This window comes from Vulpes lagopus, chromosome 21, assembly GCF_018345385.1.
Source record: "Vulpes lagopus strain Blue_001 chromosome 21, ASM1834538v1, whole genome shotgun sequence".
Classification (NCBI taxonomy): domain Eukaryota; kingdom Metazoa; phylum Chordata; class Mammalia; order Carnivora; family Canidae; genus Vulpes; species Vulpes lagopus.
In genome coordinates this window covers 16,854,552-16,880,507 of record NC_054844.1, presented here as the reverse complement: position 1 = coordinate 16,880,507, position 25,956 = coordinate 16,854,552, and the positions used below count along the sequence as shown (strand labels likewise).

Below are 25,956 nucleotides of genomic sequence, written 5' to 3'. Positions count from 1 at the left end.
TACAGTACTTGTCTTTCTCTATCTGACTTATTTCACTTAGCATAATACTTTACAGGTCCATGTCTGTTGTTGCAAATGATAAGGTTTCATTCTTTTTTATGACTGAATAATATCACACAATACACACACACGGAGAGACACATTCATACATCTTCTTTATCATTTTTTTTCATCAGTAGGCACTTAGATTGCTTCCATGTCTTGGCTAATATAAATAATAGTGCAATGGACATAGAGGTACGTGTATTTTCTCAAATTAGAGTTTTCATTTTCTTCAGAAAAATACTCAGTAGTGGACTTGTTGGATCATTTGGTAGTTTTATTTTGAATATTTTTTGAGGTAGACTCACTGTTTTCCACAGTGAGTATATCATTTACATTCCCATCAACAGTGTGTGAGAATCCCCTTTTCTTCATCTTCATCAACACTTACTTCTTGTCTTTTTGATAATGGTCATTCTGACAAGTATGAGGTTGTTTCTCATTGTGGTTTTGATTTGCATTTCCCCGATGATGAATTATGTTGAACATCTTTTCATGTGCCTGTTGTCCATCCATATGTCTTCTTAAGTCAGTAGAATGGAGTAGAGCTTAATAATAAATAAATAAACCCATGCTTATCAGTTCAATTGATCTACAACAAAGGAGGTAAGAATGGAAAGCAAATGGTGTTCAGAAAATTGGACAGCTACATGCAAAGGAACGAAACTGGATCATTATCTTATACCATATACAAAAATAAACTGAAAATGAATTAAAGGCTTGAATGTAAGTCCTGAAACTATAAAACATAAAAGAAGAAAACATAGACAGTAAGCTCTTTGACATTGGTCTTAGCAATATTTTTTGGCTATGTCTCCTCAGACAAGGACAACAAAGCTAGAATAAACAAATGGGACTACACCAAATGAATTTTTTGTACAGCAAAGGAAGCCATCAACAAAACAAAAAGGTAACCTACTGAATAAGAGAAGATACTTGTAAATGGTATATCTGATAAGGGGTTGATATCCAAAATATATAAAAAACTCCTTCAACTCAATGACAAAAAACCCAAACAACCTACTTTAAAAATGGGCAGTGGATATGAATAACTAATTTTCCAAAATACTTCCTTACTTTGTAATATAAGAGTGTGGCTTTTGGAATTAGACATACCTTGGTCTTCCCAAAACATTTACTAATTTATTTAACAAATATTTGTTGAACACTTACTATGAACAAACTGTGCTAAATTCTGCAGATATAGTGGCCTATAAGTGTTCCTTCCCAAATGGAATTTCAGCTGGTGATGCTGAAATTTAATATTATATAATATTTTAGAGATTTCCTAATTTTTCTTTTTTAAAGATTTTTCTAAAAAGATTTTATTTGAGAAAGCAAGAATGAATGAAAGAGAAAGTGAGAGCATGAGCAGGAGGGAGGGGCAGAGGGAAAACCAGAAGCAGACTCCCTGCTGAGCAGGGAGCCCTACCTGGGGCTCAATCCCGGGACTCTGGGACCAAGATCTGAGCTGAAGACAGATGCTTAACTGACCAAGCCACCCAGGTGCTCCAAGATTGCCTAATTTTTCTGAGCCTCAGTTTATACCACTATAGTGAGGATAATAATATGGATCACAGGGTGTGCTCCAAAATTAAATAAGATAATGTACAAAAAAAGTTCATTTTTACTATATTAGGCACTCAATGGATTATGATTATTAATTTATTGTTATTATTGCTATTAATTTTTTATTGTGCTTTTATATACATATTCCTAAACCTCATGACTATTTTAAAAGTAAGTATTGCAATCTTTTCTTTACAGATAAGGTGACCAAAGCTGAGATATGTTATTATATTATCCAGGATTACAGTCAAAATGTTAACACAGAGTCTGTTGTACCCAAGATTGCAAATCCGAGAAACCACTAAGGAGCCGACACCGATGCAAACACACAAGGGTTTATTTACAAGCTCCAGCTTGGGTCCAAGTATACCCGACACAGCGGAGCAGGGACTTGGACCCCGAGGTGGGTTTTAGCTTAATTTTATGGGCTGGTCTGGGGGACCTCCAGAAAGGGTGGAGGAATTCCTCAAGTTCTGTTTACATTCTGATATAGGGCTTTCAAGGGCTTTGAGCTCTGTTCTTATTCTAATATGAGACTTTCTGCCACTGGCTTGGGCTCTGTTCTCATTCTAATATGGGGCTTTCTAGGACATTAAGCTGTAAGCTGTCTTCTTCCTGTAACTGAAGTAAATTGCAGCTCTTATTCACAGGGACCTGGGATGGCTGTACTTGTGCTAACGCTGAACTTAAAGTGGAATGGCCTTAATTTTCTCTGCCTTCACAAGTCCTAAACAGTCATGATCCATCAGGTGGGACACCACTCTGCCTATAGTCACTAACCTAGTAATACTCTATCTTTGCAAAGACACAGGCTCTTTTCTCTGCCTTCAGAGCTCAGATCTGACGTTATCTCATCCAGGAATGCTCCCTGACTTCTACATAAGATAAATTTCTTTTTATTCTGTAGTGATTCCACATACATATTTCAGTTATACTTTCCCTTTAAATCTTCAGATTTTGTTTACTTGCCTCTCTTCCTTACTTGGCCAGGAGCTTTCTGCAACCCTCAGTCTAACTCTGTATCTGTATGTTTCTCCAAGACCTTTCACAATGCCTGGCAGGTAATAGTTTCTTAATAAATGTTTGTTGAATTGAATTGAAAATAACCATGACATTTATATCTGTAACACTTTACATATTGATTAAAAGACATTATGCATCTTTATCTTTGTGGTAAACAGCAAGTCCCTTTCCACATTTAGATAGCTCTCCTTTTTTTCTACATTACATACTTGAGGATATCTTGGTTTATTCATAAGTATCTGTATCTGATAACTTGAAATCCTGACATTTCTTCTTTCCAATATCCTCCCACTCTATCTTTCTGCCTGGTTGAAATTAATAAATCAACCTGTTATCAGTCTTGTTAAGAACTGATAACTAAAGCAAGAAACTTGTAATTTAATCATGTTGTGCCTTCAATATCTAGTCCATCCATCAAAATAACTTAAACTCTGTGTTGTGAATTTACTTTGTGGCATACCATGGGGATTGTATGATACTCATTTACCATAGAAATGCTAATTCCTTATGTTTATTGTATACTAGATTTTGTGTAGAACATGATAGAACAAGAACTTTATATAGTGCCAGTATTTTCACAGACTAGCCTATTTTTCCACCAGTAGGAAAATATTTGTGACATATTTAACTATTTTGAGTTCAGGCCCAATTTAGTTTCTGAAAAGTGCTGATTTCACATTTTAATCTTTTTAATGTATATAAATTTTATTTATTCATGAGAGACATAGAGAGAGAGAGGCAAACATAGGCAGAGAGAGAAGCAGGCTCCATGCAGGGAGCCTGATGTGGGACTCAATCCCTGGACTCCTGGGATCACACCCTGGGTGGAAGGCAGACTCTCAACCGCTGAGCCACCCAAGCATCCCCAGGTTTCACATTTTAGACTTGACTTTTCCTCCCACTCCTTTACAAACAAATCAATATTAAGATAATCAAAATTTTTTCACAAGAAGGATTTTTCACAACCCTTCTCAATCTTCAATATAATTATGATTCTTATTAGAACTGAAAGAAATAAACTTTCACATATTTAGCATACTAACTTTAACTTTAGTCAGCTTTAAATATTGTAGGAGGTGGTATAAAAATATTTTGAATAAAAATTCTGTTTAAAACCATTTGAATTTGTTTTATGTTACAAAATTAAAACATCACTCAAATATATAGATGAATAATCAATAGAGAAATCATCACACATAAGAAACACAGGACAGTTGTATGAGATATCACTTTATCATATGAGCAAATTAAGCATATTTATGAGCAGATTAAGCAGAGTTATGTTTTGATTTCCTTAATTAAATAGATGGATATAATTAGTTTATATTTATCATTATTATATATACTGTTGGATTTATTTTGTCTTTTGTATTTACCAGTTTTAATTTCTACCTTTTATTTTTAATTCCTTACTCTCTTTTCTGTTATGCACCTGGATGGATAGATAATGTACTCTCTTCATCAGGCTTCTGTTGTTTTAGAAGTAGTAGAGTATATAGAGTAATAGAGTTCCTTTAACAGTTAGCTTTAAATATGTAATGTGTATCCTTAACTAATTTTTTTCTACACAGTGTAAAACTATGTAACATTATCTCTTCAAAAGAAAAAAAATTGTCTTAACCACTCTCTGAATAAACCCTCTCTTGCTGTTATTGATTTAGAATCTTTGTCATTTTTTTCCTCACCAATTGGCTACTATGTGTCTCACAAATCAATGTAATTCAATCATTTTTTCATCTTATTTTGCATACAATTATTCCTCACATCTGGGCTCAATTTTCTTCCAGTTTAAGTATACATTTTACTAAGTCTTTTAAAGTGTTTCTGTGGACTATGAACTCTCATTCTTTTTATGTCTGAAATTATCTTTATTTTACTGATTTTTTTGGTTTTAAAAAAATGTATTTTTTTAATTAAGTACACTCTACACCCAGTGTGGGGCTTGAGCTCACAACCCTGAGATCAAGAGTGGTATGCTCTACCAACTGGGCCAGCGAGCAGCCCCACTGGTATTCTTTTTTTTTTTTTTTTAAAGATTTTATTTATTTATTCTTGAGAGATAGAAGGAGAGACAGAGCCAAAGACACAGGCAGAGACAGAGCCAGAGACACAGGCAGAGGGAGAAGCAGGCTCCATGCACCGGGATCCCGACGTGGGATTCGATCCCGGGTCTCCAGGATCCCGCCCTGGGCCAAAGGCAGGCGCCAAACCGCTGCGCCACCCAGGGATCCCCCCCACTGGTATTCTTAAATAATAATGCAGCTAGAAATAAACATTTTAGCTAAATGTTATTTTCCTTTAGCACATCAAACCAATGTCATTGGCATTTATTACTGTCAATATTAAGTATTTGTGAGTCTGTCCCTCATTTTTTTTTTGTGATCTGATTTTCCTCTCCATTTGCATTTATAATTGTTTATCTTTAATTTCTTGATAACTTGCCATTTCAACATAATATAACTAGGTAAGAATTTATTTTATTTATCCTGCTTGGAACTCATAATGAAAATTTTCTCTTGGGACTCTGGCCTTTCACTCACTCTTGTTTTCTTAAATGATTTTCTACAATTCACCCATGTTTTTTGGATTTCTACTAGAGGTGGAGCATCTCGATTTATCCTTCAAGTCTCCTAATTCTCTTTTGTAGTTTGTACATTTCATTGTCCCTCAATACTGAATTCTAAGGAAATTCCTCATTATCTGCACTTCACCAAGTCTCTGTTCAGCTAGCTCTCTTCTACTGTACATTTTTCTTCTAGAGATAGCATTTTAACTAGTCAGATTTTCAATTTATTTACTTTTTCATGCCTATTTTTTTTAAAGATTTTATTTATTTATTCATGATAGACAGAGAGAGAAAGAGAGAGAGAGGCAGAGACACAGGCAGAGGGAGAAGTAGGCTCCATGCCGGAAGCCCGATGTGGGACTAGATCCCAGGACCCCAGGATTGTGCCCTGGGCCAAGGGCAGGCACTAAACCGCTGAGCCACCAAGGAATCCCCTCATACTTGTTTTTTATATGATTTCTGCCTTTTCCACTTTGGAGAAGATTCTGTAGTGATGCAATTCCTTTATTTAGCTTTCTAAAGACTCCAGGCATTTAAAAAAATCTTTTCAAAAACTTCAATTATTTATATTTCATCTTGAGTGAATCAGTGAATCCAGCTTCTAATTTCTGATATTTTGGGCTTCATTCTCACTGGTGGCTCAAATACCTTGATTCTTTAACCTCCTATTTCATTTAATAGATGAAACTTTTACTTGTCATTAAATATTCTACTAGATTTACTTTGTTAATATAAATATTATTGCACTCTCAGCTCTAACATGTTTAGGAATTTTATTAATATAGGTCACAATGCACATTTTTACACATAAATGTTACAGATAACTTGATTATTTTGCTTATTAATAGAGTTGAAAGGGTGATTGAAAGAATCTGAACATACTTAGAAATATTTTATTGGGAATAGTTTCAACTTGCCTAGAGAATTGTATTGATTTTCTCTTCTGTATTACAAATTTTATGCCAAACAATGTAGTGCAAGTAAAGTAGAACATGATGATAATAAGCATCAACAAGACAAAAGATTTTACTAGAAAATCATTGATAACTTTAGAGAATTTTCCATTTAAAAGCTGAAGCCAAATTGCTATCAAAGAGGTCAATTTAAAAATGAATAAAAGACCTAGGGGTGCCTGGGTGGCTCAGTCAGTTAAACATTCCAACTCATGATTTCAGCTCAGGTCATGATCTCATGGGTCATGTGATCAAGCCCTGAGTCAGGCTCCACATTCAGCAGGGAGTCTGCTTGAGATTCTCTCCCTCTCCCTCTGCCCCTCTACCCACTCACAATTTCCTTTCTCAAATAAATATTAAAAAAAAAAAGAATAAAAAAGATGCAGTTGTGGAGTTGTTATCTCATTAAAACCACGAAGAGATACCATCTCACACTTTTCAGAATGGCTGGTTAACAACACACAAAAAAAAAACAGGTGTTGGTGAGTATGCAGAGATACTTACTAGTAAGTATCAAATAAGACAAAGGTTGGTTTAAAGAAAAACTTGGGAAGACAAAATCTCAGTTAAAGTGATCAAAAAAAAGAGAAAAAACTTTCATAAAAAGAGTAAAAAGGACATATCACCATAGATAGTTCATATATCAAAAAATATTAAGAGAATTTTATGAACGAGTTTAGTCTAAAATATTTAAAAATTTAGATGAAATGGACACATTTTGTTAAAGAACTTGAAAAACACAAATAAGAGGAGGAAATCTCAATCATTTGGAAACTCTTAAGAAAATATGAAACCATAATTTAAGGTCTTCAAATATAATAACCCAGTCTTTCCCAGTGAATTTTACTGAAAATTTAAGTGATGTAAACTTCTTAAAGAGTAGCAAAAGAGAGAAATATTGAAACTTTTAACTCATTAGTGAAAGCAGCATTGTATATCAAGCAAAATTAGATACAAAAACTTGACAAAGACTTTTCAAGAAAGGATCATTACAAATCAATTTTTACTTAAGAGTAGAAGTGTGAGCACCTGGGTGGCTCAGTGGTTGAGCATCTGCCTTTGGCTTAGGCTGTGATCCTGGGGTCCTGGGATCAAGTCCCACATCAGGCTCCCCATAGGGATCCTGCTTCTCCCTCTGTCTGTGTCTCTGTCTCTGTCTGTCTCTCTCTCTGTGTCTCTCATGAAAAATAAATAAAATATTTTTAAAAAAGAATAAAATGCAAATCTCCTAGAAAAAATATTAGAAAAAAATATTAGAAAAAAATTAGAAATTTTTTTCCCCACAAAATGCTATTTTAATGGGGTCTTCACTTTTTTGCTTCTATCACTAACATTTTAGTTTTCTTTTCTGTCAGTTTTTTGAGTTTCAGCACACACATTAAGAAGTGGTAACAACGTGGGCAGCCCAGGTGGCTCTGCAGTTTAGCGCCGCCTTCAGCCCAGGGCGTGATCCTGGAGACCAGGGATCTAGTCCCAGGTCGGGCTCCCTGCTTCTCGCTCTGCCTGTGTCTCTGCCTCTTTCTGTCTCTCATGAATAAATAAATAAAATCTTCCTGAAACAGCCTCATCACGATCCCATGATAAGTTAACCTTCTCATTTGATTTTTCTGAAGGGTCAGAAGTTTCAGAACTCACAGTGGTCTGTCTTTCATCTGGACTGACTGACTCTGGATTCTGATTCAAATTCATGGTCTCTGAATTTATAACCTTACAGGCTGTATTACTGGTTAATACATTTGTTTCCAAGAAATTCTTTTGACATTGCAATACTGCTTTAATACGTCTTTGAAGTTTTGATATTTTTGCGAAGAGTTCATCAGCTATTGCTTCATGTTTATTCCTGCACTGTGTCTTCCCAATGCATTCGGTCAATTCTGTCAGTTTGCTATCAAATAGCTTGTAATTTGTACTATAGATCTCCTGTCGAATCAAATTGGCTAATCAAGCCACGTATAAAAAAGCATCATATATCATGAAAAGGTTGGGCTTATGTTGAGAATTTAAGGATTTTTTTTTTTTTTTACATTCTTTGACCAAATAATGTACTTCACTACATTAGTAGAATAAAGAAAAAAAAAAACTCATTTAATTATCTCAATAGATTGAGAAAAAGCATTTGAAGAAATTCAATATCTATTACTGATAAAAGCTTATTAGAAAAGTAGGAGCAAAGAGAAATTTCCTTAATATAAAGTATATGTGTGATAACTTATGACCAATCTCACAATCAGTGATGAAACATTTGGTAGTTTTGAATATAAGTGAGGTTTGGTGGGGTGAAATCCAGATCCAATGGCCAAGAAAGAATTCTTGACACATCTTTGGTGCCAAATGATGGTTTTATTAAAGCATGCGGACAGGACCCTTGGGCAGAAAGAGCTGCTGCCCTGGGGTTGTGAGGGTGACTGATTATATACTTGGGAGTTGGGTAAGGAAAAGGGATGTTTTCAAAACAAATTCTGTATGTTAAAGAGGGCTACAAGATATTGGAGGCCTTGCCATTGTCAAGTTAAGGTTGTTTTTCCTTCTAGTTAAGACAGTTGGGAGTTTCCTTCTGGAGTTAGGTTATTGATAAGGAGGCTTTTTTCTTGTAAATCACTAAGACATTTTGTAAACTGAGGGAGACTCATGTCTTGCTGGACTGTGACCTCTATTAGTTAATCATTTGTTTTTCTTTCCCATAGCTTTAGGGCAGCCAGGAGTGCCTGAGGAATGTCATACATATCCAACCTGGGATGGGGGGTGAGGGTGTCAGCTTGTGCTTTGTCCTCAGCTTGCCTTCTGCTACCTCATTGTATTGATAGTTTTCTCTTTCAACATTGAGAATGAATAAAGGATACATAGTTTCCATTCAATATTGTACTGATGAGTTAGGGACAAGGGGCTAGGCAGGGAAAGATAAGGGAAAGCCCCAGAGGCAGGGTCCCACAAATCTCTGGGCTTCCATAAATCCCAAGGACACTGAGATGCAACAGAGATAAGACAACAGAAACAGAGATAAGGAAGTAAATCTGGCCCCCTGGGTGCAACATACATACTAGGGAGTATCTCCCTTTGATGACTATCAAATAATCACCAAGACTCAAAACTTAAGTCATATGTCACTCACTCAAGACAGCACAAGAAATCTTATGTCCATCAACTCCTTAGTCAGGTTTTCTATGAAAGGCCAGCCAAAAAAGCCCTCAGTGGCAACCCTGTCAGGACCCCTCTCACTTCTGAGAGATTTGTCTGTATCTTTGCTTAATAAACTATCACTTTAGTCACTCTCCTTTGTCTGCGAGATTCATTCTTCAACTCTGACTTCAGAACCAAGCTCTTCCACATCACTGAGTGTCCCAGGGAGTGATATGAAGAAAACAAAAACAAATAAATTAATAAAAATTAAAAATTAATTATAACAAAAATAATATTGTCAGTATTTAGAAACAACATACTTTGAGTATAGACACTAAAGATAACTATTATAATTCATAAGAGAATATAGCAAAGTTTCTGATACCAAGCAATATAAAACTTCAACTATATTTTCATACATAGTTCATATATTTTCATATATTTCAGAATCAGTTCAGAAAAAGCAATTTATTAGAGATATCCTTGCAGAGCTGAAAGATATAATTCCTTCTGTTGTTCAAACAGAAAAAGATGCATTTAGAAATGCTCTGAGTACAAAGAATGACTAAAACAAACTACAAGCAAAATTTAACTCAAGGTTTGTTCAAAAAGTTCTTTATAGTAAAAACTAAATGGATCACAGTGGTCCTAGCAAATGTGTTCATTGCAGAAAGTGGCTCAGAACAGAAAGACTAAGAGTTTAACTCCCCCAAGAAAGCTAGGTGGCTTTAGACAGAGCCTTGTCTTGAAAATCATTGTAGGTTTTGGCCATTGGCACATTAGTGACATTTGATTAATTAGAATAAAATTGACAAAAGGCCAATAAGGTGTCCGAGAGCATTATACTGCCAGAGTGCAACTAGCCTGAATTAAGAGCGAGGCTCTGCAAGATGTGCAATGAATGACTTGAGGTTTCCTAAATTTCTATTGGCAAGAAGTGGCTGAGGAGAAAAAAGAAAAAGCAAGGGATACCCAGAGGGTGAAGTCAAAAGAACAAGGATTGAGGAACTACTTCTAGCAAGCAAGGATAACAAGATTCTAAGAACATTCTTTATCTTCCAGATAAGCTCTCTTGGCAAAACTTGCCAGCAGGAATTCACAGTTGCTATGGATCAGTGGCTGCTATGTTGCCTCCTTTTCTTCTTTCTCAATGGGAGGGCATGTTGTGATTATTATAACTGTACTTCTGAGGTTGTTATGTCACCTTATGTACTGTAGGCTGGTAATTCAAACATAGATACACACTTTCACATGATCGGTTCTCATTTTATTTCTTTGGAATTTATAGGAGTGTATCAGTGTGGGCCAAGTCAGGAAAACAGATGCTGCTCTATGTTTTACAAGAAATATTGGTTTTATTCTTTATTTTTAAAGAGTTTATTTATTTATTCATGAGAGACACAAAGAGAGAAGGCAGAGACAGAGGCAGAAGAAGAAGCAGTCTCCGTGCAGGGAGCCTAATGTGGGACTCGATCCCAGGACTCCAGGATCATGCCCTGGGCTGAAGGCAGACGCTCAACTGCTGAACCACCCAGGCGTCCCAGAAATATTGGTTTTAATGGAGGTTACAGGAGGTTTACACATCTGTTGAAATGGACTGGGGAGTAAAGATCAGAAGAATGCTGCTAGAGGTTACAAAAATTACATTGCAGTCAATAATCTCAGCTACAACCCTCAAATGGGTAATTTGCAGAAGTTCACTTAGAAGTTATCAACTTGAATGATATCAGGAAAACCTGCTTATCCCAGGTGCCTATAGCACTCAGATGGATGATTTATAGGAATTCATTTTGGAAGTGGCTGCATACCTCATATGTGCTGTGTGGAGGCCGAGAAAAATTAAGGCCATCCCACCTAAAGTTTAGCATTAGCACAAGTATAGCCATCTTAGGTCCCTGTGAATAAGAGCTGAACTTTACGGGAAAAACTGCAGAATGTCCTCAATGTCCTCGGCAGATAATCCCATATCAGAAAGACAACAGAGCCCACGCCCGTGGTAGGAAGTCCCATCTTAGAATGAGAACAGAGCTCAATGCCCTTGAAAGCCCCATATCAAAATGTAAACAGAACTTGAGAAATTCTTCCATCCCTTCTGAAAATCCCCTAGACCAGCCTATAAAAAAACCAGCTGTAACCCACCACTTCGGGGTCCAAGTCCCTGCTCCGCTGTGTCGGGCACACTTGGACCCAAGCTTGAGCTTGCTAATAAACCTTCGTGCGCTTGCATCGGTGTTCCTTGGTGGTTTCTCGGATTCGCAATCTTGGGCACAACATGCTGCTTGCCTGTATCTGTTTGCAGGTGCTGTTGGAAAATAAAGACTTCTCTTTTTCATCTTTCAGGTCTCAAATGAGAGCATCTCATTGGTAGATCTTAACCTAGGAGCACACTGGAAAGGGATTGCCCTGATTCAGAGGAGAATGGATGTAGAGTTGACAACAGGCAATCTGATAAATAGGCAAAAAATAAAATCTCATGTAGAGGGAAGATGTATATGGTTACTTTAGAGGTTTGGTGCAGATTCTTAGCTTTGACACTTATAAATATCAGCCTAAAATAAGTCATCTGGGAAGCCTAGTGGCTCAATGGTTGAACATCTGCCTTTGGCCTAGGGCATGATTCTGGAGTCCCGGGATTGAGTCCTACATCAGGCTCCCTGCATGGATGGAGCTGCTTCTGTCTCTGCCTATGTCTCTGCCTCTCTCATGAATAAATGAATAAAATCTTTACAAAAAATAAAAATTAAAAAATTAAAAAATGAAATAAGTCACCTGTTTAATGTAATTAGAAACCACCAATGCATCTCTTTTGATATCAAGATGTTTCAAGTGATTTTTGACATACTACCTACCATTCCACACTTTGTTATCAAGGACAGCCAAGGGAAGTCCAAGTAGTGAAACTCCACAAGAAGAAGATGTTGTGTGTAAGCATAACAGATGAGCCACATTAACTTTAGGTCAAGAATTTTAAAAGCGAAACTTCAATGTTTGCCAAAGTTCTGGTTGATGCATTATTCATACTGCTATTTAAAATGTCTCATGGATTTTTAAAATATTAATTTGGAAAATCAGTCTTTGATGTGATTTAAACAGTTATGTATTCTTGAAATCCCATCTTTTCTTTCAAAACAGTAAAAAAGAAAAACTGAAAAACTTCAATTTTTGCTTTAGAAAACTGAGTAATGTTCTAGTTGAACCAAAGACTTGTTCTTACAGAGTAATGTCACCATCTTGTGGTGTTTTAAGATATTGCTGCTGAAGGTATTAGTATTTTTATATCTACTAATATTATGAAGTTACTACTTTTTTAGTGCTTGTCTCTCAGTAGGAAATGTATTTAGCCAATGAATAAGCATTTGTATTTCAATCTTAATATAAGTATCTGCTTCAAAACAGTTTTAAAAATTATTTCCTGTATAAAAATGTGGATTACGTGGAAGCTTTTTAGTAAATTTAATACCACCTAAAATTTGTTGGTTTGCTTCTTCGAGTTCTTATGTAAGTGTTATGCAAGTTACATAAGACTAGAGACGTTGTCTTGTTCACAGACTCATCCCCCAGGCTTACAAAGCAGTGCCTGGCAAGAGTAGGCCCAACAAATGCCTGATGAATGCAAATATGAATGAATGGATGTTTTCCATGTTTTATAAGTATATATTTTTAAGATTTTATTTATTTATTCATGAGAGACACAGAGAGAGGTGGAGACATAGGCAGAGGGAGAAGCAGACTCCCTGTGGGGAGCTTGATGTGGGACTGGATTCCAGGACCCTGGGATTGATGAAGTTTTGGAATATAAGTGAGGTTTGGTGGAGTGATGTCTGGAGCCAACGACCAAGAAAGAATTCTTGAGATGTCTTTGGTGCAAAATGGTGGTTTCATTAAAGCCCAGGGATAGGACCAGTGGGGAGGAAGAGCTGCTGCCCCAGGCCTGTGAAGGGTGACTGATTATATATCTGGGAGTTGGGAGGGGTTTGAGGATAGTGTACTCTCTAAGGAATTTTGGAAGCAAGGTTTCCAGGACCTTGAGGGTGCTAGCTATTGTTGGGAAAATGTCACTTATTACTGTCTAATAAAACCCGACTCATGAGATCCTACAGATGTATATCCATGGGCCATGTGCTTGGAGAATGATCGCCAACATGAACCTTGGGGGTTTAGAAATAAAGGAAATTTCTAAAGGAATTTTTATATGTTAAAGTAGACATAGGATCCTGGGGGCTAAGATTGCCTTTTGCCCTTAGCAAAGTATTAACACTGAGGTAGTTGAGTCTGTAGAACAATGTCCCTCTGCCTATTGTAAGGACTTGTCAATGTGCCACCCCTGGCCTTGTGTTTTGTCCTCAGCTAGTCCTCTGTTCCCTCATCAGGACCTTGACCTGAGCCAAAGGCAGATACTCAACCACTGAGCCACGCAAGTGTCCCTCTTTATAAATATTTTAAGACAAATTAACTCCAGAATTTTCCTAGTTTTCTATCATGCAAATCAAAACTTGTTTTTGTTTTTGTTTCAAACAACCAAACTCATATTTGAGTGGTTTTGTTTTTTTATCAAGGCTTTTATAAAGTGACTTAGTTCAGAAATATATTGATAAGTTGATTTCATTTTAATTAATTCCATTAGTAAAATATACAGGTATGTTACTGAATTATTTTGGCTCACTATGTGTGATAAAATGTACTTCAAAGAGTACAACCTTTGGAGTCAAGAAGATCATTTTCTACTTCTGGCTTTGCCGGCAGGATGATTTGGGGAAACTAAACTTTCTGAGCTTCAATATTCTGATATTGGAGATAATAACTACCTCTTTCGTAGTATATAGGCAAACTAGAAATGTGAGTTTCTGTTAATTCGAATATTTGACTTTTCAAAACCAACAGACTGCCTCCCCAAAGTGAGTCAGTCACCAAACATTTACAAGTGATATATTTTGTCAGATATCATGCAAAGCTTAAATAAAGGAAGGATAAAGAGAATATGTTCTTTTAATACTTGTTGAAAAAATTTTTTATGAAATAGCAAATAAATATTATTTATTCTGGGTTGAAATTCCAGTTAAGTCCAACCCCTGACATTTATTAAAATAAATCCTTCAACAATTATGTCATCTTCATGCTGAATAAGCAAAATTCATGACTTGTTCTTTTTGTCAGCCATCATCCCTTTAAAATGCACTAAATTGAGGTAAAAATTGCCTGTCTCTGTATGAGAGCTATGATTGGTCTCCTGTTTCTTCTGTTTGCCTATACGTAAGTCTTTCAAGGCATTTTAATTTTCAAATGCTGTCTTAATCAAGTAGTTGGAATTTCAAGTTCTTTACAAAAATAAAAACCTCAAACTTGACTTGAGGTTTGCTCTTCTTGCCTCAGAGTTACTCTAGATTTTCCATGGATAGCTTGAATTTTGCCTTCAATTTTATTTAAGGTAGAGGGATGGAGGAGATGTAAGGTAATTGAATAATCTCTATTTGTGGATTCTTTCCAGCTTTCCATCCCTGGAAGCTGGGTAAAGCTAACTATCTCCAGGGCTCTTTGGTGGATTTTTGCTGTCTTTCCCCCTTGAGGTTCACTGATGGATAACCATTTATAACTCCCAAGATATCAGGAAATATCCCTCTAGCTTCTTTGTGGTCCCCAGGTATATGAGACTCTCATCTCTAGAAAACATTTGTGCAACTCATATCTGAAAACTCCAAATACAAACCCGTCTCATGGCAGTGGCCCTCCCCTTAGATCTGCCACCAGTCTATCAGTTTTTTTTCTTGGTCTCTAGATTTTCCACGTAGGAGTCATATCCCAGGTCAAAGGTAGCTTTGACTTTATTGGACATTAGACAGGCCTCAGTGTCTCATGTCTGCACATCTTGGGGAACTTATACCTGGGACCTCCCAGAAAGGCCTCCCATTGCTTGAAGGGAGCAAGTTCTCACATCTCCCATCTAACAAGGGAGAAGGCTGAGAGGGAAGCCAAAGCTTTCTTCAAAGAAAATTTCCTTGTGATACTTCCACTTGATTATTTTATATTCTTAAAGTAGGTGAGAGTCAAACATCCTAGACACAGTTTCATAATTATCTTATGGAAGATTATATTTTGGTTTGATGACTTATATTAGAATTTCATATCCATGACAGTTTATGCTTCAGTATAAAATTATACATATATTTTTATACTTGGTTGTACATCTTTTTTTTTTTTTTTTTTGGTTGTACATCTTCTGATTTAAAGTTTCAAACTGTGCTGTGGGAAACTAATACCCCAGTAAGCAAAAAGCTGCTTTAGTATTAACATCTCCAAGATCTGGGCAAAATGAAATCCAAAGAACATAATTAATTTTTAGCATTATCTTTTAGTAATAGTTATTTCTCAGCATCAGCATATGTGCAACTGAGGTTTGATTTTAAGTTAAGTGATTTCACACACCATGTTATAGATGTCAGACATGTGAAAAATCACTTCTGTCCATTTGAAAGAAGAGATCGATTGCAAAAGATTATCAAAGGCTAAGTCAAGAAAACATACTTGATGTTTATAAGAGACTATCAACTGCATAAGTAGACATTTAATGATGTGTGAATCGGGTAGCAGAAGTGAGAAAATTCTGTGTGAAATGTAATGATATAAATTAAATTACAGAATAAAAATAAAGGAGCCTAATCAGGAACATTTATAAGTACAATGAGTCATTAAACTGCCCAGTGACTGAAAGAGCCAAGGCTGCAAAGACATCTTTTGCCCTTTTTATAGAATTCTCTAGAGACAGATCTTATTGAAGAGATTTTAGAAGAAAAAAAAATCAATAGACATTTAAAATTCTGAAGTGATTATTAGGCTGGATTTATATGGTTGTCTTTTTAAGAATTTAGGGCAAAAGATAAGGCAACTTAATTAAATGATCACAAACTTTCACAATAATAAATATTAACACATTCTGAGATGATCTTAACTGTCATCATAGGACCATCTCTCTTTCTCTTTCTCTTTTTTTTTTCTGTGATTTTTTTCATATTGATCGAAATATATTTTAGGACAGGCTGATGATGAGACCAAATTTGTACTAAATTTCTTCCATGTGCATTTTTCTGACAAACCCCAAAGTGTGTCTCAAAGGATGTTGGGTAGTAAGAAATTTTGCAGTGGAGTAGGCAGAATCGACTTATTTCAACAAAACTGAATCCATTACCTTTATTCTCTATTAAATAAGAGGCCCTTTATGCAGTGTTACTATGAAAATTGAAATGTACAATCAAGGTAAACAATCAGCATATTCAGTGGTATAAGTGAGTTTTGATTAGTCGGAGGGCAGCCCTCTCTGAGCTCTTGCAGATGAAAGCTGAACATGAACATTTATAAGTGGGTCATCCGGATCATCATTCCTATTTAAGACAAGGAAAATCTTGAGACCTGTTTAAGACGAAAAAAATTCAAATTGTTCTCTCAGAACTATTCTTAAGGCCAAATCACCCTTTCAAAGAACAAAATTACAATCTGTTAATGAAAGTGAAGACAAGACAGTTATGATTGTTTAATGGTAAATTTTAAAACTGCAGTGCTAGATAATTATATGTTCAACTACTTGTTGCAGAGGATAGCTAGGCAGGCTACATCCTCACTTTACAAAATAGGAGAAAAAGGAGAGGATGTTTCTGGTCTTCTTCATGGCTTGGCCAAGATAAGATAAGGGAAAGGACGGGAAGGGAAGGGAAGTTAGAATGTGAATGGGGCCTTGCTCCATGTTCATATGTTACAACCATAGCACACTTTTCCAGTGATTAGATGAGATAGAAACTCCTGTGACATGTAGAAGAGGTCACTAGGAATAGTCTTCAGCTTATTTTGCTTTGCATAAATTATTTTTAAAGATTTATTTATTTGAGAGAGAGGGAAAGTGCTCATGTGCATGCATGGGTGAGCAGACTGGGGAATGGGAGGTGAGGAGGAGCAGAAGGAGATGGAGAGAATCTATAAGCAGGCTCCACACCCACCTGACACAAGGCTCATCTCATGATCCTGAGATCAGGACCTGAGCTGAAACCAAGAGTTGGATGCTTAACCCACTGAGCCACCCTGGTGTCTGTCCCTTGCTTTCCAAAAATTTTAAAGTCTATACTTGATAGGGCTAAAATGCATGGTAATACTTTCTTGTGATCCTTTGTACTCTACAATCCGTACCCTAGAAAACTAGCCTTCTTAGATAGCTGTCTCAGACTCTATAGCCACTTTTTTCTCCTCTATTTCAAAAAATAAGTTGCAGTTTTTCTAGATGTAACTACAACTATCTCAAGTACCTCCCCAAATTCCATCCTCTTCATCAGTGGAATTGCTGCATGGCAGTTACAAAATCTCAATGCTATAATTATAGCACAATCAATGCTTAATATTTGCAGCACAGTTGAGGTAGCTCAGCTGGTCTTGGCTCAGATGGATAGCCGGGTGTTAGGCTGTCTGTCTGCCTAGTTTTGGCTCCTTGCTGCTAACCAAATTCTGTCCTGCTCTTTGTGTTCATTCGCTACCCACCTATAAAGGGTCACAAATTTCTTCTCCTCACAGTATCAAAATTGCAATAGGGCAAGGTCCATTACACAGGCCCATTTCAAGAATTTTTCTCTGGCCAAAGCAAATCATAAGTCTAAGTCTAATATCAATGAAAGTGAATATTTGCTGAATAATCCAAATGATCACTGCTTTCTTGTTTTAATTACTAATGACACATAAAAAATTGCCCCAGAATAAGTGATTAGAAAACAATTTTCTTTTGCTCATGCTTTTGTATGTCACAATTTGGGGCATGCCTTGTTTGTACTGTTTTTATTTGAAGTCGCTCAGGGGTCATAGTGAGATGGTAGCTGGGGCTTCAGTCATTTGAAGATGGATGGATGGGCTGGAGAACCCACAGCTTATTTACATGATTGGCCACTGACTCTGGCTGTTGGCTAACATCTCAGCTGGGGCTGTTGTGTGGAGATCTAATATGTGGCCCCTCCAGCATGGAGATCACAGGGTAGTGAGATTTTACATGACAGTCCAAGCAGGGTCAGAAGAGACTGGAGAATGGAAAAGTAAGGAATAGAAGAACCTTACCCATTTGCCTTATTGGTTCATATGTCCCTTGGAAATTTCTTGGGTGAAATGTGAAAAGATCCCTGCTCATGGAGAACAGGGAGAGACAGAAGGAAAAGCCAGGCCACTCTAGATTAGTAAGTGGTGGGTTTGACAAGCAAAGGAACTTACATATGAGGCTTATCTTGGGCAGCAGCAATACAAATAGGTCTCTGTACCTACCCACTGAATCTTAAACGTTTTATATAGAGGCCCTACCTGGGTTCAGTCACATATACTGGCCAGAGGCTTTCAACACCACATCACTGCGTCAAGGCTTTGTCCTTCATGAAGCTTCTGGGAGTGGGGAAGGCAAGCAGAATCCATATTCCAAGGACAGGTAGTAGGTGAGGAGCCACTAATTGCTGGATTCAGCTCACAGGTCATCCAGCCAGGCACATCCTCTCAATGACCTTCCTTGCGATTAGATATTGGTACCCTTTTGTTCTAGTAAGTGGTTAAAGAATTAGTCCAAGGTGCCCTTTTTTGAGACATTTTCAGATTGTTAGGAATACTTCAGTGTTAGAAGATTTCTTTTAAAGGTTTATGATTGTCCTCTGGAAGGCACTTATAATACCCCACTTCCATCACTTAATGTCTACCGAGGATATTGTTCTTTATGCTGAGAATATGTCCCCTATTAGAAAACCCTTCAAAAATGACCTCTTGCTGAGAATATGTCCCCTATTAGAAAACCCTTCAAAAATGACCTCTTGACAATCTCCCACAAGGTCCAAATAATGAGCAAGGTCTACGGGAAACAAAAGCCTGTGACATGCTGCAGGTGGACAGCAGAGATGGCCTCTCTTTCACTCCTGATCACTTTGTGGGGTCCAACAGAGCCTTGACATTTCAGGGATGAGTCAAAAACACTGTTGCCCCAAATACCAAGGTTTTGGTCCTTTTGCCTCAGGACTTTGCCTTCTAGTTAATTTCTTTCTTTCTTTCTTTCTTTCTTTCTTTCTTTCTTTCTTTCTTTCTTTCTTTCTGATTTTATTTATTTATTTAAGAGAGAGCGAGAGCAAGCATACACAAACATGGGGAGTGGCAGGCAGAGGGAGAGGGAGAAGCAGACTCCCTGCTGAGCGGGGAGCCCAATGCAGGACTTTACCCCAGGCCCCTGGGATCATGACCTGAGCCGAAGGCAGATGCTTAACCAACTGAACCACCCAGGCACCCTGCCTTCCAATTTCTAAATCTCCTGGCAACTGTGATTTCCAACCTATTATCTTTTCACACCATTAAGACCCAGTCCTTTCTGTTTCAGCTCTATGCCATGGTCCATGCAGCAAACTGGAAAAGTGGCTTTATAGACAAGATTAGGTAAATGCCTACCTTGTACTGTGATTTGAGTTTTTTCAGTCATGACTACACTTGCATATATATTCAATGTTTCTAAACTTTGTGAAAATATCTTTAAATTCAGAGTGCAGAAATGTAACACATATATTTTATGCCATTTCTTGGTGACTACATCCTAGTGAACTTTTTTTCAAGTGATACATCTAGTTGATTAGTCCTATGGCAGTTAGCTTTTATTATCTAATTTCTAATTGTGCTTCTCTTTCATCAATATCCTTAATCCATCTTTGTCATTATATTTCCATTTAGTCCCCTAGACTATTTGATTGCTTCCAATACTCATTAGTATCTAATTTATTCTATTGTTACACATAGTACAAGCATTTTTACACATCTTAGAGCTTTAAAAGCTTACTTAGTGATTTTATGCTGAAAATACAAAAAATATGCAGTTACCTTAAGTAGTTACCAATTTTTGTAAATTGCAGGCAAACATTTTATATACGTACATTGATAGGATTGAATAATCATATAAAATACATGCCTACTTATACAAGATAAGAGTATTTACAAATCACGATTTAAAAATTTCTGTAACTGTCAGGTTCTCAATTATTTAAGAGTTGAGATAAGTGTTTTTTAGTGGTTTTACTTTATTTTGCCTGCAAATGTTTCTCTAATGCATCCAACCCATGCTTCTGCTTGATATTTCATTAAATTAAGATAATATAAAGTAACAGGTGTAGTAAACATGATTATTTTTACCAAAATCTCAATTTCTAAAATGAAAGATGAAGGTAATACTGTTAAACTTTTATTAGCGTCATTGTTTTTCTTTGCTACTCTTTGCTTATATATTTTTATCCTGAAAACCTCATAAAATAAAATCAAAGTGTTTACTTACATATAAAGCTATGCAAATAGTTAATAAACATATGGTATCAAACTTGAAATCTTTAAATTTAAAAATTAAAATAAATATAATTTAAGGCACAATGACAAAATTTGGGATGTAAAATTAAAACCAATTAGCTAGTTTTCAGAATTGTAGGTTCACAGACTTTAAGTGATATGGCTTATTTTAATAACCGTATAATAATCATGCAAACCAAAGAAAAATGCAGCTCAGTTAAACTTATTTAATTATAAATTTTGCTTAGCATACTGGAATTGAAAATAAAAATAAACCATTAACATAAAAGCACAAAATTTGGTATGAACAAATAATATCATTGTTTATAAACAAAATTAGGGTTTAGAAATATGTGGTGAGAAACCAAAATAAATCAGAGATATAAGATACACAATGGACTATCTAGTGAATGCAGGTACATTTTCAGTCGGATTTGATATTAGACATTTCACTAAATGAGCTGAAACTTTTTCCAGATACATGTTATAAAACAAGTTCATCCGCAAGTAATTTAATTTACTTATGTGAAAAAGCTCAGCAATGTTCTGTGTGACATTAGGTGCCTGAGACATATCACAAAAGCAATTAGATCATACTGGAAACCAGCTGTGCATCAAGTAGACTGCTTTTATCTAAGTGATAAAAACCTTGTAGAGTGTGAACAATATTGGGTATAAAATTGTAACATTTTAATGAGCAACATAAAAGAGGAATAGAATGAACAAGAGAAGTGGCAAATTTGCACAGGGTATGTGCACCTGGAGGAAGGGAAAGAGAAAGTGATAAAGATATGTATTGGATTGTGATAAATTGTTCACCTATTCTTTTAATCAGAAAAACTTCAACATCATTTAAGTAATTTATCAAATATGTGATCCCAATTTGTAGTTCAGTTACTCTAGGAAAATTCAGAGTTTATAGAATATATTCTGGAAGAAAGCAGACATGATGTTATCAAAATCTGTTCTTTACCAGGGAAGGTTTAGAGGAAAAGAAGTGAGAAAGCAATAAGGAAGGAAGGGAGAAGGCAGTATAGACAGAGTAAGACAGAATGGGGTTATTTTGATGGACATACATGATTAAGAAGAGGGTGGTTCAGAGAGATCAACGCATATCATGCACACTGGGCAGTCATATTAGAGTCACTGAATAAATGTTAGATGAATGAATTAATGAATGGATAATTTTTCCTGAGTTAGAGATATAAATTTCAAGCCAATGAAAAGACTAGTCAAGAGTACCACAAAGTTTTCAAAGTATTATGAAGGAGGACAGTACTTGTCTTACTTATTAACTTTCTAATTTAACTTTTAACATGTATGAGTCAGTGTATTACTAATGAGATTTTATATTTTAAATAGTTCCAACTTTGTTGCAATTTAAGAACACAGCTGCAAACTACACCTGATTATGAACAATCACATATCTGGGGACAATAGAGTATTATTTCCCATTCTAAATTATTTATGATTGTTAGCATTTATTGAGCATTTACTATATGCCAAGCTATCTACTAACCATATTATGTTTATGAGGTTACTTTTTATTAATTCAAGTGACTTTTTAATTTTTAAATTTTTAGTTATATACTTTTAAATATTTATTTATTTATTTGAAGGGGGCAGGGCAGAGGAAGAGGGAGAGAGTCTTAAGCAGTCTGTGCTGAGCATGGAGCCCCATGTGGGGCTCGATCTCATGACCCTGAGATCACCACCTGAACTGAAAACCAAGAATCGGATGCTTAATTGACTGAACCACCCAGCTGCCCCTGCCATATATTTAAAAACTTCTTTGATTTGATTGTGATGTGTATCTATTTTCACATAGTGATGTGTGGACTGAAGAGCTAATATAAAATGATAAATGGTATTTGAATTGTGTTATTTGGAGACTGGTATTAACTAAATTGAAGTCACTGAAATTTTTGCCTATCAGAACCATACAAAGCAAGAACTACTCTGTGTGTGAGTGTGCATGTGTGTGTCTACATTATGTGTCTAGAAAGATTTCTTTCAATATTGAGTCATTTCTTACAGTAAACATAAATTACTTCACTGGAGATTTTTAAAAGGCAAGCATTTTACAATAAAATTGAATAGATCTTCTGTGTTTTTTCCTAGATAGTCCATAATACGTTGCTATTTTCTGAATGACATATTTTACTTTCAGCTTTTCTAACTGGTAATTTCTGATACACATGAAGGATATTTTTCGTAATATGCTGACCACTTTTAAGATAATTTTTTTTTCTTTTTGTTTCTTAGGTTTCTCAAAATGTGATTATAACATCTGGAAATAATTTTATGTTGCTTTTACTTTCACAGCTATTATAACTCATAAATTATAAAATTATTCAACATTATAAATGTATAATTTTTCCTATTTTCCTGCATCAGCTACTATATCCAGATTTGTCTTTCTGTGGTTCTAAATTAAATGTAAAATCTACTATTGCATACTTGACAAAGTTATTGATTATTAGTTTCTCATCCTGGTAAGGAAATTTTATTACATTATTAATTTTTAAATAATACTATAAAATTAGATAATAAACCATCAAATATAGATATATTTACCTTTTGACTCACTGATATAATTATTTTTATAGATTTCCAAATATTACTTTCTGAGGATACTGACTCCCTACTGAAGAAAGAGTAACTTTATCCAAAACATTTTCTTCTATTTGATAGGTCATAGCCCATATATAATCACAAATGTTTCAACATGTACCTCATATGTTTCCGTAATTTATAAATTGATTCAGGATTTTTTTTTTACCTAATCTCTTGGTCATCAGAATAGAGAAATAGAAGTAAAAAAAATCTGTATCTTCACTCAAGTCAATTTTTCAACCAAAACCTGAATGTCTGTATTTTTTTCATAACCTGGTCACATCATCAGAGATGGAAGAAAAATAATATTACAAAAATTAAAATAAGAAATGATCAATATAATTACTGTAATGTACTGCACAAAGCAAAATGGCTAGAAATAAGGAAAACTCAAATCTAGAAAATTTTTGTCATTTACCTTTCTTTCAGGGCCCCAAAGTCACAATCATGAACATACCTACACTGTTTTGTCAGTAAGTTTTACATTACATTTCACTCCAGAAACTAAAATATTTCCAGAATGATTATAGGAAACACAAAGAATATTATTTTTGATATTTTATGTTTTATGTCACTCTTCTTCATCTATTTCACATGCACAGTAGAATGAAACTATTGAGCAAAAATCTAAAAGAATGAATGCTTGTGTGGCTGTGTTTTGGCTAAGAGCAATTACATTTTAAGAAGAATAAGCACAAGTGTATGTATTTGTTTTCTGTATACTTCTTTTCTTTCTTCATTTGCCAGTTATTCTGGGTTAATGATATGCAAGTGTGTTTCCTTATAAGAAGCTCCATAATGGTAGCTACTTATTCTAGTAAGAATTATATTTTAACTTTGGACAAGCCTAAATTAATATGGGTTTGGTTATAAGGAGAACTTATTAATATCTGCCATCTGGCCTATTTAATTATCCTTAGCTTTCTAGACATTGGGAAAATTATTATTTTTATCAATACCTTCTCAAATTTACATAGATTTTGAAGGAACTTTAAAAACAATGTATATACTGTTATTCATAAGATCACATGACATTGAAATGTAATTATTTTATATGTTGCAATTAAGATTCATTTTAAATCTTAATAAGAGCTGCTGGATGACATGGTTGGTTAAGCATCCGACTCTTGGTTTCAGATCAGGCCATGATCTCAGGGTTGTGAGATTGAGGCCTGCATTGGACTCTGTACTGAGTGTGGAGCCTGCTTGAGGTTCTCTTTCTCTCTCCCTTGCCCCCCACCCCAACTTGCATGTTCTGTCTCTCTCAAATAAAAAAATAAGTAAATCTTTAAAAATACGGCAAATTATTTTATTTTATTTATTTTATTTTATTTTATTTTATTTTATTTTATTTTATTTTATTTTATTAAGATCTTATTTATTTATTCATGAGAGACACAGAGAGAAAGGTAGAGACATAATTAGAGGAAGACCTGGTGTGGAACTTGATCCCAGGACTCCAGGATCATGACCTGAGCCACAGGCAGATGCTCAACCACTGAGCCACCCAGGCACCCCTGGCAAATTATTTTAATATAAAAAAACAACTGTTACAAAAGAAGTCAAGTTATTGGAAACCTATTATCAATAAATTATAATAGTGCTTAAATGAACAGAGTTCAGTATTGCTATAAGAATAGGTGAAAGATAAATGAGATAAAATACAAAGTATGTATGTAAATGTAAGTTACATGCCAGCTGAGGTCATCCCTCTGCTACTCACTAGCTGTGAGTCCATTGCTGGCCTCTTAATTCCAGTGGCTTATGTTGCATAATCACTTCAGCCTCGGAGTTCCTATCCCTGCTTCTCTTTTTATATTCTGTATTAGTCTATTGAGGGATGTAATCCTTGTTGCTTGAAGTATTAGACTTTGTAGTAGAATATATAAGTTTGAGGATAACAGAGTTTTATGTGACAGCAATAGAAATATTTTAGAAAGTCTTTCCTTTTTTTTTTTTTTTAAGACTTTTTATTTATTTATTCGTGAGAGACAGAGAGAGAGAGGGAGGGAGAGAGAGACAGAGACACAGGAAGAGGGAGAAGCAGGCTCCGTGCAGGGAGCCGATCACACCCCGGGCTGAAGGCAGGCTCTAAACTGCTGAGCCACCCAGGCATCCCTAGAATGTCTTTCTTAACCATCCGTTCCATCTCACTGTCCATATCAAACACATTATGTCATTTATCTTATTTAGTGTTTTACTTTCTAAATATTGGTCTTAGAAATTTTTTTTTGTCTTTCTTTCCCACCAAAATGTAAAATTTCTAAGAGCTGTTACCGAATATCTACAGAACTCAGATCAACATCTTTGCCATAAGCATTCAATAAATATTTGTTGAATAAAAGAGGGAGAAATCTCCATTTTTTAAAGTTCTTATGCCACTAGGCCAACTATTCTAACGTTTCCTGGGACTTGCTCTGCTACTTGCCATTCTTTTCTCCCCTTTTTTCTACTACCATCTTCTTTAGGAATTCTGCTCCCTCTTTTTTAGCTTATGTCTTCAGAGCATATACATCTTGCCTCATGATTTCAAAGAACCATCTTCCATCCCTAAGCAATTGTCAAAATAGTCCTCCTTAAAGAAAATTCTGGGTATGCCTGGCTGGCTCAGTCAGTAAAGCATGTGACTCTTGATCTCAGGGCCATGGTTCAAGCCTCACGTGTGGCATATAGTTTACTTTTAATAAAAAAATATTTAAAAAGGAGAGATTTCTGTACTAAAAGGAATTCTGTTGCTAGCAGTTGAAATATTGCACATTT

The 25,956-nt window shown here is 35.6% G+C and overlaps 1 long non-coding RNA gene across 1 annotated transcript in view; it reads right to left on the bottom strand.

Moving 5' to 3' along the window:
- Positions 1-427: 427 nt before the first annotated feature.
- The window catches only part of LOC121479647, a 112,648-nt gene continuing 87,119 nt past the window's right edge, over positions 428-25,956 (bottom strand). The window contains exon 3 of the long non-coding RNA XR_005984788.1: positions 428-590. This is a non-coding gene — a long non-coding RNA (uncharacterized LOC121479647). The remainder of the gene's footprint in view (positions 591-25,956) is intronic.